Below are 15,325 nucleotides of genomic sequence, written 5' to 3' on the forward strand. Positions count from 1 at the left end.
GTTTATGTTCTGTTGAATGCCCTCATCATCACCCTGGTTAGTGGGGTATAGCCATGCATTTGTGGCCTATTTAACCTTCTGTAAAATAACATAGCCACAAAACCAATCTAAAGATTCATGGCCATTCCTGGAGAATTTTGCTATGCACGTTGTACCTCATTTGAAGTCCTTCTGAAACTTTCTGCTGTTTCAGTGGGCGATGGGCACTGAGCAGAAGCCTTACTGCCTCCAGCTTGTCTGGTCTAGGTTTTTATCCTACACCCATCAATGTGGTATCTTAGCATCTCTTAGCTTCTGTTTTGTTTTTTGTTGCTGCTAAGGTTAAAGATGAAAGAGGAAGAGTGGCGAGAAGCCCAGAGAGGATTCAACAAGGTCTGGAGGGAGCAGAATGAGAAACATTACCTGAAATCCCTGGATCACCAGGGCATCAGCTTCAAACAGAATGACACCAAGGCCCTGTATGCAATATGTGTAGGCCCTTGACACCAGAACTTGGGTTGTTGTGATGGATAATGTGAACTCTGTCCCTTCCCCCATAGGGTTTGGGGTTGTAATGAAAGAGGAAATCCAGTTCACTGCCAGTGCTTTGTACAAGGGTCTTAAAGACGTGGTAAGTTGCATATGTGAGACTCACCCATGCTCTGTGTATTTGCTCTTCCTCCCTCAGAGGCAAGAGCAGGCATCAGAAGATAATGCTGGAGTACCCATAGGCCCACACCTGTCACTAGCCTATGAGGACAGGCAAATCCTGGAGGATGCTGCTTCTCTTTATCATCCACCACGTGAAACAGCAGACAGGAATTCAGAAAGAGGACAAGTACAAAATCAGACAGATCATGTACCACTTCATTCCGGACTTGCTGTTTGCTGGGCGGTGCGAGCTCTCAGACGTGGAGGAGGAAATGGATGTGGATGAAGCCACTGGGGCTGCGAAAAAGCACAGCGGAGTTGGGGGCAGCCTCCCTAAAGCCAAGCTGCTGTTCAGCAACACAGCGGCCCAGAAGCTACCGGGGGGAGGGGCGGAGGGGGGACGAAGTGTACACCCTCTTCTATGTCAACAACAACTGGTACATCTTCATGCGGCTTCACCAAATCCTATGCTTGCTGCTGCTGAGGATTTGCACCCAGGCTGAGCGGCAAATCGAAGAGGAGAACCGGGAAAGGGAATGGGAGCGGGAAGTGCTAGACATAAAATGAGACAAGAATGACAGCCCAGTGTGTGGATCTGGTACTTGATCTGTTTCCTGGTGTCTTGAGGAATCTGTGTTCCTCCCTCTCACCTGCCTTTAGGTCTTGTCTCTGTAAAATCCGGTACCTGCATTTTGGTAGTTTCCAAAATGTGAAATATAAGGATGTTGGTGGGCACTGAATGTAGCACAGCATGTTATCAAGGAGGAGATCTCTAGACCTGACCCTGGGACTTGGAACATCCTACTTCATGGGGCTGTGGGCGAGAGGCGTGGTATTTTGTATTGCTTTAACACTCCTTGCCAGCTGAATTTCTTAATTTTGGATTGCGCTATTTTTCTACCTCATGAATTTACAAGTTGGATAAAAATCTTCTCTTGCCCCAAACTTGTTCTAAACTATCTCAATGGAGGAGTCAGCCCCTGGCAATTGACAAAGCAGTCAGTTTTGGCTCTGGTATTAAAAAGTGTGTCTCCTTTTAAACTGGTGTTCAAATGATTTACCGACTAAAGAAAGCAGGGCAGGCCAAACCCGAGTAAGTCCAGGCAGTCCTATGTAGACCAGTAAAGAGCCTCCTTGATCTTCCATTTTCTGTTACAATATTCGTGTAATCTGAGTGGTCTCAGGAAATATATGTATTTAGAATTCTCCAAGGGCTGGTTTCCTTAGTGGTGATAATGCTACAGTACTAAACTGCCTACGGCTGCCTGTTTCCTGCCAGCTAAAACCAGAGTAAAGTAGCTAATTTGGATTAAAGCAAAGGAGGAAGTGTGGACAGTCTTTGTTGGCCTTGAGGGATGCAGAGGTGTTTGAACCTATAACAATTAAAAACAAACAGAAAACACAGAGAACTTTTCAAATTCCCTTTAAAATGGCATTGTTCCTTAACCAGTATTTTTAACAACTTTATTTTCATCTTCCCTTGATGCCTATACCGCAGTGATGAGTGTTAGTTCAAAACTGGGTGTATCCTGAATGGCTTTTTTCATTTTCTTCCCCTTTTTACTGTGTTTCTGCTACAGCCCACAAAACCTTTTAGAAGCTACATTGGCACATTCAGCTTGGAAAGACGGTAACTGTCCGTGTAGCTTGCTCTGGATAAGGTGCTGGAGAAACAGGAGACCTGGGTTCTAGTCCGAGCTCTGCTACTTAGTTACTATGTGACCTCGGGCAAGTTGCTTCCCCCAACCCCCTTGGTCTCTGTTTTACATTCTTCAAGGCGGGGACTAGTTGGTTGTGTGTCTGAATGGTGGCAAGCACAGAGGGGTCGCAGATATAGTTTGGGACCTCTGGGTGCTAGTGAAATACAAGTTAATAATAATGTGCAATGGGTATATTTCATAAGAGCCTTAGGACATATCTGCGTTCATATCTTTTTGGTGAGGTCTCTGCTTTAATGGTGTGCATAATGTTGTTTTGGTAGCAAGAACCTCTTTAGTTCTCTTTAGTTCTGAGAATTTTACCACCTCTGCCCTCCTCCGTGAGGCCTCTGACGGGTTACAGACCTGGCATTAATTTGAAAAGCTCTCATTTAAAGTCTTAGTGTTGTTCCTCATTTTATTGACCATTCTGGTAATACCATCAATTTGTCTGAGACCTTCAACATGTAGCCCTTTTGCTCCCAGAACTCATAGTGGGCCTGTAGGAACTGCCTTTGAGGGGTGTTACAATGTAGTTCATGTTGCACCTTCTCTTCCTCTAGTGGATATTGATGTGGAGGATTACTACCCAGCTTTCAGAGGGGTAGCCGTGTTAGTCTGTATCAGTAAAAACAACGAGGAGTCCTTGTGGCACCTTAGAGACTAACAAATGTATTTGGGCATAAGCTTTTGTGGGCTATAACCCACTTCATCAGATGCACGGAGTGGAAAATACAGTAAGCAGGTATAAATATACAGCACATGAAAAGATGGGAGTTGCCTTACCAAGTGCAGACTGTCCTCCACTATCCAAGAGATGCCTAGTATCAGATGGGACCACGTTTGAAGTGTTCTCTTGCTCTTAGAAAACCTGAAGCATTTGTAAACACAAGAACCAAAACTGTAAGGACTCTTGGAAAAGGTTCTGTATTTCTTTTGAATAACAACTTCCTTCTGGATTTCACGCACGCTGGCTGGCTCTTGAAGCTGGTATATTTGTGGCTTTCAGCTGCTTGTTGTCACTTGAACTCTGTAAGCCCAAGTGTCAACTCTCACATGCTGGCTACCTCGATGATCCAATTTCTATGGAGAATTGTTAAGCACAAATTAGAGTATAAAGACAGGGCTAAAAACAAGTTCTTAATTTCAGTTTTGACAGGAAATCGGCAGTCAATCGGCTCTTTATTTCAATTTGAGAATATAATTAATAATTAGAATTTGATTTAATTATTTTTAATTTCCCCTCCAACTAATCAACCTTTGGATTTGGTGTAGCGATTCCATGGCAAGAGAACTGCCTAACAAGCCCTTCCCGCGTACCTCGATGGTCTAAATCTTTGCCAGCTGTCAGACATTTCCTTCCTAATGCTCACTTAAAGGTTATTAATCCGTAGTTACTTTGTATGTGTAACTGTACTTTGCCAGCATCATTATTTATTTTAAAGGACACAATGTTTTCCAATGGGTGTAGTAGTAATTCACAATAGAAGAGGCTACTATGTTCATAACCTAAATACTTGTTTTTTAGTTTTAATACTTAGATGGCTAGAATTTTTTTTTGTTGTGGTTTGACGAGACAGAGGTTTGAAGAAGGAATTTTTAAGGGTATGTTCGTTTCTAATCTGCATTGATGGACATATTCTTTAGCTGGTTCTGAGACTTGCATGGTGCATAGTGGAGAAGAACTGGAAATCTGACCAATTCTGCCACAGCGTATATGTATGCAGGGGAGATAAAATAGTTTCTCTCTCATCAATTATAGCGTTTGACATAAGTGTTTGCATGCAAACATGTAAGTCTAGAAGTGCAGGCAAATGATGAAGGCTCAGCCTGGCTTGTTTTGATTAATGTCAAACTCTGCTTGTTGCCACATGGGGACGTTTATTTTGGAGATTTTCTTAGTGTTCTATTTTGTCTACGGCCTGACTGCAGAAGGCAGGTTGTCCATAGTGCACACTAGTGCAAAGCCCTCTGACTGACTTGAGTTGGGGAAAGGGGGCTACTGCAGTATACAGTGCACCAAGTCCAGAGGCATTTAAAACCACTTCACTAACGCCTCTTCTCTGTGTCCTTTCTGCTCCCAGCTTCAGCACACAGTGAGCGATGAGATCTGCATGCAGGTGACAGAGCTTTACCTGTCGGAGAATAGCAACGGAGCTACCGGAGGCCTGCTGTCGTCACAGTCATCTCGGGCCCTTGTGGAGGCCACGTACCAGCGCAAAGCCGAGCAGCCCATGTCAGACGAGAACTGTTTCAAGGTAAAAACCATATCTGCCTGCAGTGACGCTTGGAGGAGGACTCCTGGAGGAGCTTGCTGAGAGAGGAGGGGAAGTACGAAGGTTCGCTGAGAAAGGAGAATGGGCTCAGCTTTTCATTTTACGTAACTATCCAAATATCCCAAGGACCTCTGGACACCTGTGTGCTCCGCAGCTGTCCTAGAGCTTGACAGGGCGACCTGATTGTGCATTCTAGCCTGGTGGAGCTGCCGAGTACCTGCTCCGTTACTGTCGGTCTTAATATAGCCCTTGGCGGGGCTTGCCTCAATCCAGACAGGAACTGTAGAACGAACAGAAAAAACAGATAAATATTTCTATAAAGAGTTCCTCGGAAATGGGACATTTGCAAGGAAGATGGAAAAATACGTATCCTGAAGTAAAGCTGGGATTTGTCCCTGTATTTCCCAGTGTCCCAAAGCCAGAGTAATACTGTATTGAGTGATTGCTGTCACTAGGCTTTTAATCTCTGTCTCTCCCTCCCTCCCGTGGGGTGGGTCACTGACGCTTTCCACCTTTTTCTCCATCTCATCCATTGTAGACTGTAACGGTCTCTTACTAATATTTGTCACCTATGCGTTAAATAAACCTGACTCTCAGTTCAAATCAAATTCATACTTCTTGTCACTGTGAAATCAGAAGTGGCCGGGCCCATCTTGAGCTAGTGAAATTCATTGATAATGGCTTTGATATTTATAGGGCGTCTCTGTGTTCCCGCTGAGAGTCTCAAAATAAGCAGGGAAGCAAAGAATTGAAACTGCACAAATTGATCAGAAAACAGCATGCTGCTAAAAGGGGTCCAGCTCCTTGCTTTGCCTTTATAAATATCCCAATTTCGAGCAAACTCTGTGGGTAACAGAGAGATTTTTTTCTGATCGTTAATAAAATACCAACCGTTCACTGCAGCAATTCATGCTTTTTTCTTCCCCCTCTCTTTAAGTATGTCATGGTTCTCTATCCAGGAATTCTCTTCTGCCCATATATGTAGAATAATTTCTTTATCCTTTTACCCTCTGTTAGATTAGCTCCTTAGTGATCTAGAACTTTCCACTCATTGTCAAAACTCCTTCTGTGTTCAGATTGTGTAACTGGGGCTAGTATCCCCCCCGTTGTTCCCAGCAAAGTGGAAGGCACAGTATTATGCTGGAGAGTTGCATAAAGTTTATTGGATTTATTTTTCTGAATAATTGGTTACTAAGTCCCCTTCCGCATTCTGCTTTGTAGCTGATGTTCATTCAGAGCAGAGGCCAGGTCCAATTAACTATCGAGCTGCTGGACACCGAAGAGGAGAACTCGGATGACTCCGTAGAGGCAGAGGTAAGAGCCGATTGTCCTTGGAGTTCAGCTGCAGCTATTAAGCATGTAAAGTTTAAATGGGGGTATAACTGGATGAAGATGGCAGCGCTGTCAGTGTTTCAGATGCTATAGTTTATGACCTGCTTCTAGTCCTACAGGACACATTGATTATGTGACACAGTGCACTCAGTGAATTGGGTTGAACAAGCCTTGTTGGCATCTCTTCTTAACAATTTCAAAAACCAGACAGTGCAGGTGCATATAGGGGGAGGGATAGCTCAGTGGTTTGAGCATTGGCCTGCTAAACCCAGGGTTGTGAGTTCAATCCTTGAGGGGGCCACTTAAGGATCTGGGGCAACAATCAGTACTTGGTCCTGCTAGTGAAGGCAGGGGGCTGGACTCTATGTCGAACTAAATAGCTCGATGACCTTTCAGGGTCCCTTCCAGTTCTATGGTATAGGTATATCCATCCATGGGGGGAGAGTGAGTGGGACCTGTGTGAAATATATGGAGTCTCCAAAGATTGCTTTTCTTTCATCCACTTCCAACCAAACCCCTTCAGAGTTGGGTTTGAATTGTTTGATTTGGCAGATGTTGGTTAACCCCTTGTGTTCTGTGCCAAATTTCAGCGTTGGTCAGACTACGTAGAACGGTACGTCAGCTCTGATTCTACCTCTCCCGAACTTCGGGAACACCTGTCCCAGAAGCCGGTTTTCCTGCCAAGGTGAGTGAACAAGCTGTGGCTGTGAAAAGTGACCCACAGACCACAAGTACCCATGTCAGCAGAGGGAGAAAATCTTACTCTGTCACAGTGTTGGCTATTGCAGTCTCTTGTTTGTTTTTAGTACTCTGCCACTTTAGAAGACATTAACCTGGGAGTAGCATATAGAGACACAGTGCTGCTGTTTATTCCAAGAGCCCACCCTGGGCTCCTGCTCTCCAGTGACTAAGGCCTGGTCTACACTAGGAGGTTATGTCGAATTTAGCAGCGTTAAATCGAATTAACCCTGCACCCGTCCACACAACAAAGCTATTTAGTTCGACATAGAGGTCTCTTAAATTCGATTTCTGTACTCCTCCCCAATGAGGGGAGTAGCGCGAAATTCGACATGGCCATGTCGAATTAGGGTAGGTGTGGATGGAAATCGACGCTAATAGCTCCGGGAGCTATCCCACAGTGCACCACTCTGTTGACGCTCTGGACAGCAGTCCGAGCTCGGATGCTCTGACCAGCCACACAGGAAAAGCGCCGGGAAAATTTGAATTCCTTTTCCTGTCTGGGCAGTTTGAATCTCATTTCCTGTTTGGACATCGTGGCGAGCTCAGCAGCACTGGCAACGATGCAGAGCTCTCCAGCAGAGGTGACCATGCAATCCCAGAATAGAAAGAGGGCCCCAGCATGGACTGATCGGGAAGTCTTGGATCTGATCGCTGTGTGGGGCGATGAGTCCGTGCTTTCTGAGCTGCGCTCGAAAAGACGGAACGCAAAGATCTACGAGAAGATCTCAAAAGCCATGACAGAGAGAGGATACAGCCGGGATGCAATGCAGTGCCGCGTGAAAATCAAGGAGCTGAGACAAGGCTACCAGAAGACCAAAGAGGCAAACGGACGCTCCGGATCCCAGCCCCAGACATGCCGTTTCTACGAGGCACTGCATTCCATTTTAGGTGCGGCCGCCACCACTACCCCACCACTGTTCATCACCCTCACAGAGATCCCCTACCAGCCGTCCCAAGGCGTTAACCCGGAGCCAGAATCAGGGGAAGGATTAGTTGGTAAGTGTTTAAAACATGTAAACATTTATTTTGAACAGAACAGGAATATTAACAATATTAACAATGGGTTTTTCATGATTAGTTTGCCCTAAGCGCTTAACGTTTTAGTCGTTGGCAGTGCAACTACTGCAAAAGAATCAAACAATGTCCGGTTTATGATGATTAGTTTGCCCTAGGCGCTCTACTTTTTAGTCCTTGCCAGTGCAGCTACTGGAAAAGAAGGTCTATATGTCCGGGGATAGAGCTAAAATCCTCATGGGACATCTCCACGAAGCTCTCCTGGAGGTAATTGGAAAGCCTTTGCATGAGGTTCCTGGGGAGAGCGGCCTTATTGGGTCCTCCGTGGTAGGAAACTTTTCCACGCCAGGCTATCATCAAGTACTCCGGGATCATTGCTTTGCAGAGCATGGCGGCATACGGCCCTGGTTTTTGCTGGCTTTCACGCAGCATGCGGTCTTTTTCTGTCCCAGAAATCCTCAGCAGAGTGATGTCGCTCATGGTGACCTGCTTTGAATTAGGGGAATGTTACTGTTGGGACTGCTTGCCTGTTCCTTTACAGAACTGTAACCGGCGGTTTACAGCCACGCGGTGGAGGTGGGAGAGGGGCAGCGTACAGGGATCTTTCCCGGGGACAGCCGCGAGGGGGTGGGACAGGGGCAGTGTTCATGCTTGCCGGATTGCCGGCAGCAGGAACTGGCCAACGCTAGGAGCATTGCTTTAAACGTGAAAGGAGGGCACTGCTATAATTTAAGTTTTAAGCATGTCAGCCTGCTACCCGAATTCCGCTGTCCTGCCCCGCTTCTCTGATCTCCAGTGCAAGACCCCAGGCACTGAATGCGAAGGCCGAAAATTCGACCTTGTCCTGAGTGCGCATGTGATAGGTGCTGTGCATGGTCTTCTTCACAGAGAAAGACTATGTTCTTTGTTCACAAAAAATTATCTTTGTGAGGAATTCACTCTCTTTTTCACATCCCACAGCTGCGACTGTCTCCCGACCTACCTTGGCATCCCCCTCCCAGAGGCTGGCGCAGATTAGGCGGAGAAAGAAAAGGACACGGGATGACATGTTCTCAGAACTTATGGGCTGCTCCCGAGCCAAGGCGGCCCAGCAGACCCAGTGGAGGGAGAACATGTCCCAAATCCATCAATCACACATTGAACGGGAGGAGAGGTGGCGTCAGGAAGACCATCAGGCGACTCAAACGCTGCTTGGACTAATGAGGGAGCAAACGGACACGCTCCGGCGCCTTGTGGATGTTCTGCAGGACCGGAGGCAGGAGGACAGAGCCCCGCTGCAGTCTATCTCTAACCGCCCTCCCCCGCCACAAAGTCCCATACCCCCCTCACCCAAAGTCCCAAGAAGGAGGGGCGGCAGGGGCCGTGAACACTGTCACTCCACCCCTGCTCAAGTAACAGAAGGCTGTCATTCCCCAAAATTTGATAAGTCCTTTCCTTCCCACCTCACCCAAGCCCCCGGCCCAAACTGTTTAGTTGCTAATAAAAAATACGTTTCTTTTAATTACTGTTTCCATCATGTTCTTTTAGAGGACAGTGTGTTTGAAGGGGGGGAAGGGGATTGGTAATTGGACAGGACAGTCACCTTTACCAGGGTACAGACAGGGGGGCATGTTCAGCAGCAGGTCACACACACATTGCAGTCACTAGGCACCCTGGTCAGTCTGGGAGGTGGTTTTTATGTTCTGTGTGTGGGGGGGGCTATGTGAGTTTGTGGCGGGGGAGGGCGGTTAGACATCTTATGCAGCGGTCCTTATCCTGGATCACAGAGCCACGCAGCAGCGTCCTCCCCCGCCACAAAGTGACATAGCTCCCACACTCAGAGTCCCGAAAAGGAGGGGTGGCAGGCTCCATTGAAACAACCAGTCCAGCACTGCGGACCGCTCTAGGAGCAGGAGCCTGTCATTCCTCGAGTTTATAAGCGTTCTTTCCATCACTACGCCCACTCCCCACCACAGTCTGCGTCCCAGTTTCAACCCTTTACCGCGAAACCCGTAATAAAGACAACGGTGTTCATTAACAAAGTTCCATGTATTTTATTTTTAAACGTGTGTTGGAAGGGGGGTGAACGGGTTATGTAGCTGCAGAGGATAGTCAACATAAACTGGGTAAAGAAACGGGGGCAGGTTCAGCTTCTCTTTAAACAAAGTTAATAGTCACAGGTTACCCTGCTCACTGAGGAACCTAGCTTTCAAAGCCTCCCGGATGCACAGCGCGTCCCGCTGGGCTCTTCTAATCGCACGGCTGTCTGGCTGGGCGTAATCAGCAGCCAGGCTATTTGCCTCAACCTCCCACCCCGCCATAAAGGTCTCCCCCTTGCTCTCACAGAGATTGTGGAGCACACAGCAAGCTGCAATAACAATGGGGATATTGGTTTCGCTGAGATCAGAGCGAGTCAGTAAGCTTCTCCCCTTGAGACGTCCAAAAGCACACTCCACCACCATTCTGCACTTGCTGAGACGGTAGTTGAAGAGTTCTTTTTCAGTGTCCAGGGCGCCTGTATAGGGCTTCATGAGCCAGGGCAGTAGCGGGTAGGCTGGGTCCCCGAGGATCACTATAGGCATCTCCACATCCCCAACAGTTATTTTGTGGTCCAGGAAGTAAATACCTTCCTGCAGCCGTCTAAACAGACCAGAGTTCCTGAAAACACGAGCGTCATGAACCTTGCCCGGCTATCCGACGTTGATGTTTGTAAAACGTCCCCTATGGTCCACCAGTGCTTGCAGCACCATTGAAAAGTAGCCCTTTTGGTTAATGTACTGGCTGGCCTGGTGGTCCGGTCCCAGGATAGGGATGTGAGTTCCATCTATAGCCCCAACCGCAGTTTGGGAATCCCATCGCGGCGAAGCCATCTATGATGACCTGCACGTTTCCAAGGGTCACTACCTTTGACAGCAGTAGCTCAACGATTGCGTTGGCTACTTGCATCACAGCAACCCCCATGGTAGATTTGCCCACGCCAAAGTGGTTCGCGACTGACCGGTAGCTGTCTGGCGTTGCAAGCTTCCAGAGGGCTATGGCCACTCGCTTCTGGACAGTCAGGGCTGCTCGCATCCGGGTGTCCTTGCGCTTCAGGGCAGGGGACAGCAGCTCACAAAGTTCCAGGAAAGTTCCCTTCCGCATCCGAAAGTTTCGCAGCCACTGTGATTCATCCCAGACCTGCAGCACTATGCGGTCCCACCAGTCCGTGCTTGTTTCCCGGGCCCAGAATCGCCGTTCCACAGCATCAACATGACCCATTGCCACCATGATGTTCACGGCGCGGGGTCCTGTGCTTTGCGAGAGGTCTGTGCCACTCTCAGACTTCATGTCCTCACCGCGATGCTGTAACCTCCTCGCCCGATTTCTCAGCATCTGCCTCTGGAAAAGGTGGACGATAAGGTGCGAGGTGTTGACAACGGCCATAACTGCAGCGATGGTCGGAGCGGGCTCCATGCTCGCAGTGCTGTGGCGTCCGCGCTGTCACTCACCAGAAAAGCGCGCGAAATGAAATGATTGCCTGCCGGCGCTTTCAGGGAGGGAGGGCAGGAGTGACGGTTGGATGACGACAGTTACCCAAAGCCACCCTCGACACATTTTTTTCCCCAGCAGGCATTGGGGGCTCGACCCAGAATTCCAATTGGCAGCGGGGACTGCGGGAACTGTGGGATAGCTGCCCACAGTGCACCGCTTCCAATGTCGATGCTTGCCCCGTTAGTGTGGACTCACAAAGTTGAATTACTGCCCTTAGTGTGGATACACACGTTCGACTTTGTAATATCGATTCCACATATTCCATTTAAGTAAAATCGAACTACTCTCGTAGTGTAGACATACCCTAAGAGAGGGCATAGTCCACAGGCAGCAGAGAGGTCAGGGTTTGGGGAGTCACCAGCCCTGTTTTTTTTTTGGCAATCCTGCCTTTGATTACAATAGCCCTCTAGCTGAGTGCGGAAGGTGCTGAGTCAGTGCTTTTCGCTAGCAGGAAGTTGGTTGCAAAATAGCTTTGAAAGGCCCTCACTCTCTGTAAACAGCTGAGATCAGTGGGTTGGCTTATGGTAGGCACATGAGCCTAACCGACTTTAATTTGTGACCGTTCCACTCTGAGCAATACTTTGGGTTCCGAAGGGCTGGTCTGGAGCCACCAGATATGCCCAGCCTAGTGGACAGAGAATGAGCACTAATCCCAGCAGGGATTCTCTGGTTTACAGGAACCTGAGGCGGATCCGTAAGTGTCAGCGTGGTCGGGAGCAGCAGGAGAAGGAAGGGAAGGAGGGAAACAGTAAGAAGTCCATGGAGAATGAGGAGAGCTTGGACAAGCTGGAGTGTAAATTCAAACTGAACTCCTATAAGATGGTGCACGTCAGGGGTCGGCAACCTCTGGCACGCGGCTCGCCAGGGTAAGCACCCTGGCAGCCGGACCAGTTTGTTTACCTGCTGCGTCGGCAGGTTTGGCCGATCGCGGCTCCCACTGGCCACGGTTCGCCACTCCAGGCCAATGGGGGTGGCGGGAAGCCACGGCCAGCACATGCCTCGGCCCATGCTGCTTCCCACAGCCCCCATTGGCCTGGGACGGCGAACCACGGCCAGTGGGAGCCGCGATCGGCCGAACCGGCCGACGCAGCAGGTAAACAAACTGGCCCGGCCGCCAGGGTGCTTACCCTGGCGAGCCGCGTGCCAGAGATTGCCGACCTCTGGTGTACATAATCAAATCAGAGGATTACATGTACAGGAGGACTGCTCTGCTGTGTGCTCAGCAGGTAGGAGTTGAGTGAAAGGAATGGGATGAGCAGCTGGTGTTTCCCTGAACCTCTTGCTCCCAAAGGGCATCTGGGGAGAGTCAGATAAAGTGTCCGGGGTGGCGGGGGAGGGGTTGTTCTCCTGTAACATTTAGTAGTCTTCATATTGCTTTGAGGACTGGACACGACATAGTTTAGTCCACTGGACGCTGTAAACTTTCTCTGAATGTTCCTGAGATGTAACCCTTCCTTTCCTCCCCCTCCATTTTCCAAACTCTCCTGTTAGAGTAGGCAGCTGTTAGCATCCTTTTACTCGTAGGTTTTTTGCCTAGGGGCACCTCACATTGGTTGCTAATCCCCCTTGTTAGGGTGGGCCTAAAAAGGGGGATAGCAAAGAACTGAAATGCTGAAAAACTGACCCGTGTTCTGACATAGCCCTCCAAGCTCATCTCATCAAGGAGCTGTGCCTCGTCCCTGCAGTCACTGAGAGTGGGAGTCTAGGGTTGCTCCCGGGCAGCGGAGCACTGCAAACGAATATACCAGCTGCTTGAAAGTGCTGGGTCTGGGACTAGGATAGCCGCAGTGATGTCATAATTACAGAAAGGTCCAAGGTGGATAAAAATTGGAAGACCTTTTTTAAAAATTAAATAAAATTCCTTTTTAAAATTTTTTGTTACTTATAAGTTTTTCTTTTTTAAAAATGAGCCAGTTTAAAATGAAATCAGAATTTAATACAAAATATGTTGAGGCCTAAACTTAGAAGATTATAATAAGACATTTAAATAACAAATAAATATGCTGAATCCATGACCCTCTCTTAAAAAACAACAACAACAAAAAAACCCTTTGAATTAAAGGCTTCATTTCTATATAAAGAAAGAGTCAGGGAAAGCATCTAACTTTTGAGGTCAAGTTTCAAAAATATGGTACAGTTGGTTAGCGTAGGTAATTTAGGAGATTGTCTTCTTTTCAAGAGACATAAGCGAGACTAGAAATTTAAGCCCCAGTTACTTTCACTTAGGCATATTTGAAAATTTTCCCAGACCAACCTGAAATAATCAGTTTAATTCACTGACTACAGTTAATCCCTCTATTTAATAAATTATTTAATTGTCAATGTGAAGCATCTTTTGATAAGAGAAGTTTGTGTCTAAAACATTTAAGGTTGTCTTGTCTAATACAAATACATTTTATATACTGTTTTGGTTGTTTAAATTCCAGTTACCATTCTAATGCAGGTTGACACAAAACATGAGCAAAAAGTTAATTATCTAGTAAATAAGCAATATATCGTTCACCATTTTCTAACATACTAAAAGTGCTTGGTTAATAAGAATCTGAAAATATAGTTATGGTGTACACTTCTAGGTAGTAAACAGATGTACCAAATCTACTGTAAAGTGTCTATTTAGTTGTAAGTCAAGGTGTTTTAATTGGTATATCAACTAATGAGTGCATCTTTCTTTAGAAAACAGCTGAAATACAAATGCTGATTTAAATCAGTCCACCCTGGAAATGTCACAATGCATATTTTCCCAGGACTCAGAAGTTCAGGTTCTAACAGAATAGCACAGCTATGGGAATATGTGTAGTAGTTACTGGGACTGACTACTGTAATTAAGTCAGTGTTAAACTTAACTAACCCTTTATTAAATTACTCATAACTTTACTCAGATTCCTTTTTGGTTTGAAATTTCTTAGGCTCTGTTTCGGTCCAAAAATAACTTTATTTTAGTGGGGGTGCCGTGTGAATGCGCGCATGTGCTGTGAGAGGTTGGGAACAAATATATCCGTCTCAGCACTCCCCTCTTCTATTCCAGCTGGAATTCTTGCACGCACGTGAGACTGTTTCTGTATTGTTTTTTATAAACCCCTGCATTGAAGGCTGAACACAGTCTTGCATCACCTGACACTGCCATTAATCAGGGAAAAGATATGAGAAGCTTAGCATTATTGCAGCATTAGGGTTCTAATCAAGCAGTCAAGTCAGGAACTTCTGGAAATTACTTCTGTTGAGTGTTTAATTCTGCTCTGGTGCACATGTATGTTTTGTGTGTCCCTGTTTTGATCATTAGCAGAGTGTTGAATCCATTTCATACAATATACAGGATATACACTGTGGCAGAGTTAACATTCTAGTTCAGAGTTCAACAAACATTTGATGAATTTTGAATTTGATGACTTCTGAGCACTTGATTTCACGGACTTAATTTTCATTAACACTAGGCTTTGGGGGATTTCCAGTTGGGGAATAAGGATGGCTGTGCCTGCTTGTTCATACACTGCCTCCAATTTACTGACTCTTTCCCTTGATCAGTCGGCAAGGGTCAGTGTTTGTATTGCCAGTTCCCCAGCAGAGCTAAACATCTCAAATCTGTTGGCCTAGGGAAGTGGATTTGTTTTTGCTTTTTAAGTGTTTCGTGATCTTTTGTCTCTCCCATTTCTGTAGTCCCATGAAAGAGTGAGCAAGCGGCTGCACCAGCAGTTCCAAGCCTGGGTGGACAAATGGACCAAGGAGCATGTGACCCGTGAAATAGCCACTTGTTTGTCTCAGCTGCCAATGGGAGAAGGGTTGGAGGGTTTGGTGCCCTGTACCACTACCTGTGATACAGAGACCCTGCACTTTGTGAGCATTAACAAGTGCCATGTCAAATACGGCACAATATTCAAGACACCGTAAAGTCCCTGAGTGAGGGAAGATCACGTGGTGTGTGTATGTGTGTGCGTATCAAGGAAACGAGGAAGATGCCTTTCTCCCCTCACTGTGTATCTCCGTAACATGGCCAGTTGACTAGTGCACAGCTGGTACAGCCTGTCACCAGCGGGATTCGGTTTAGGAAAACGGATCTCTACAAACCTAAGCTGGAACTGTTGCCAACAGGCCTCTGACTTCAGCATGCACTGTGGAGGGAAGGACCCT

At 46.9% G+C, this 15,325-nt stretch overlaps 1 pseudogene; it reads left to right on the forward strand.

The window, feature by feature from the left end:
* The first annotated feature begins 320 nt into the window (after positions 1–320).
* On the forward strand, positions 321–15,085 carry LOC135885056 (paired amphipathic helix protein Sin3a-like; annotated as a pseudogene).
* Positions 15,086–15,325: the final 240 nt, after the last annotated feature.

The sequence above is a fragment of the Emys orbicularis genome, chromosome 10 (genome assembly GCF_028017835.1).
Source record: "Emys orbicularis isolate rEmyOrb1 chromosome 10, rEmyOrb1.hap1, whole genome shotgun sequence".
In the NCBI taxonomy this organism is placed as follows: domain Eukaryota; kingdom Metazoa; phylum Chordata; order Testudines; family Emydidae; genus Emys; species Emys orbicularis.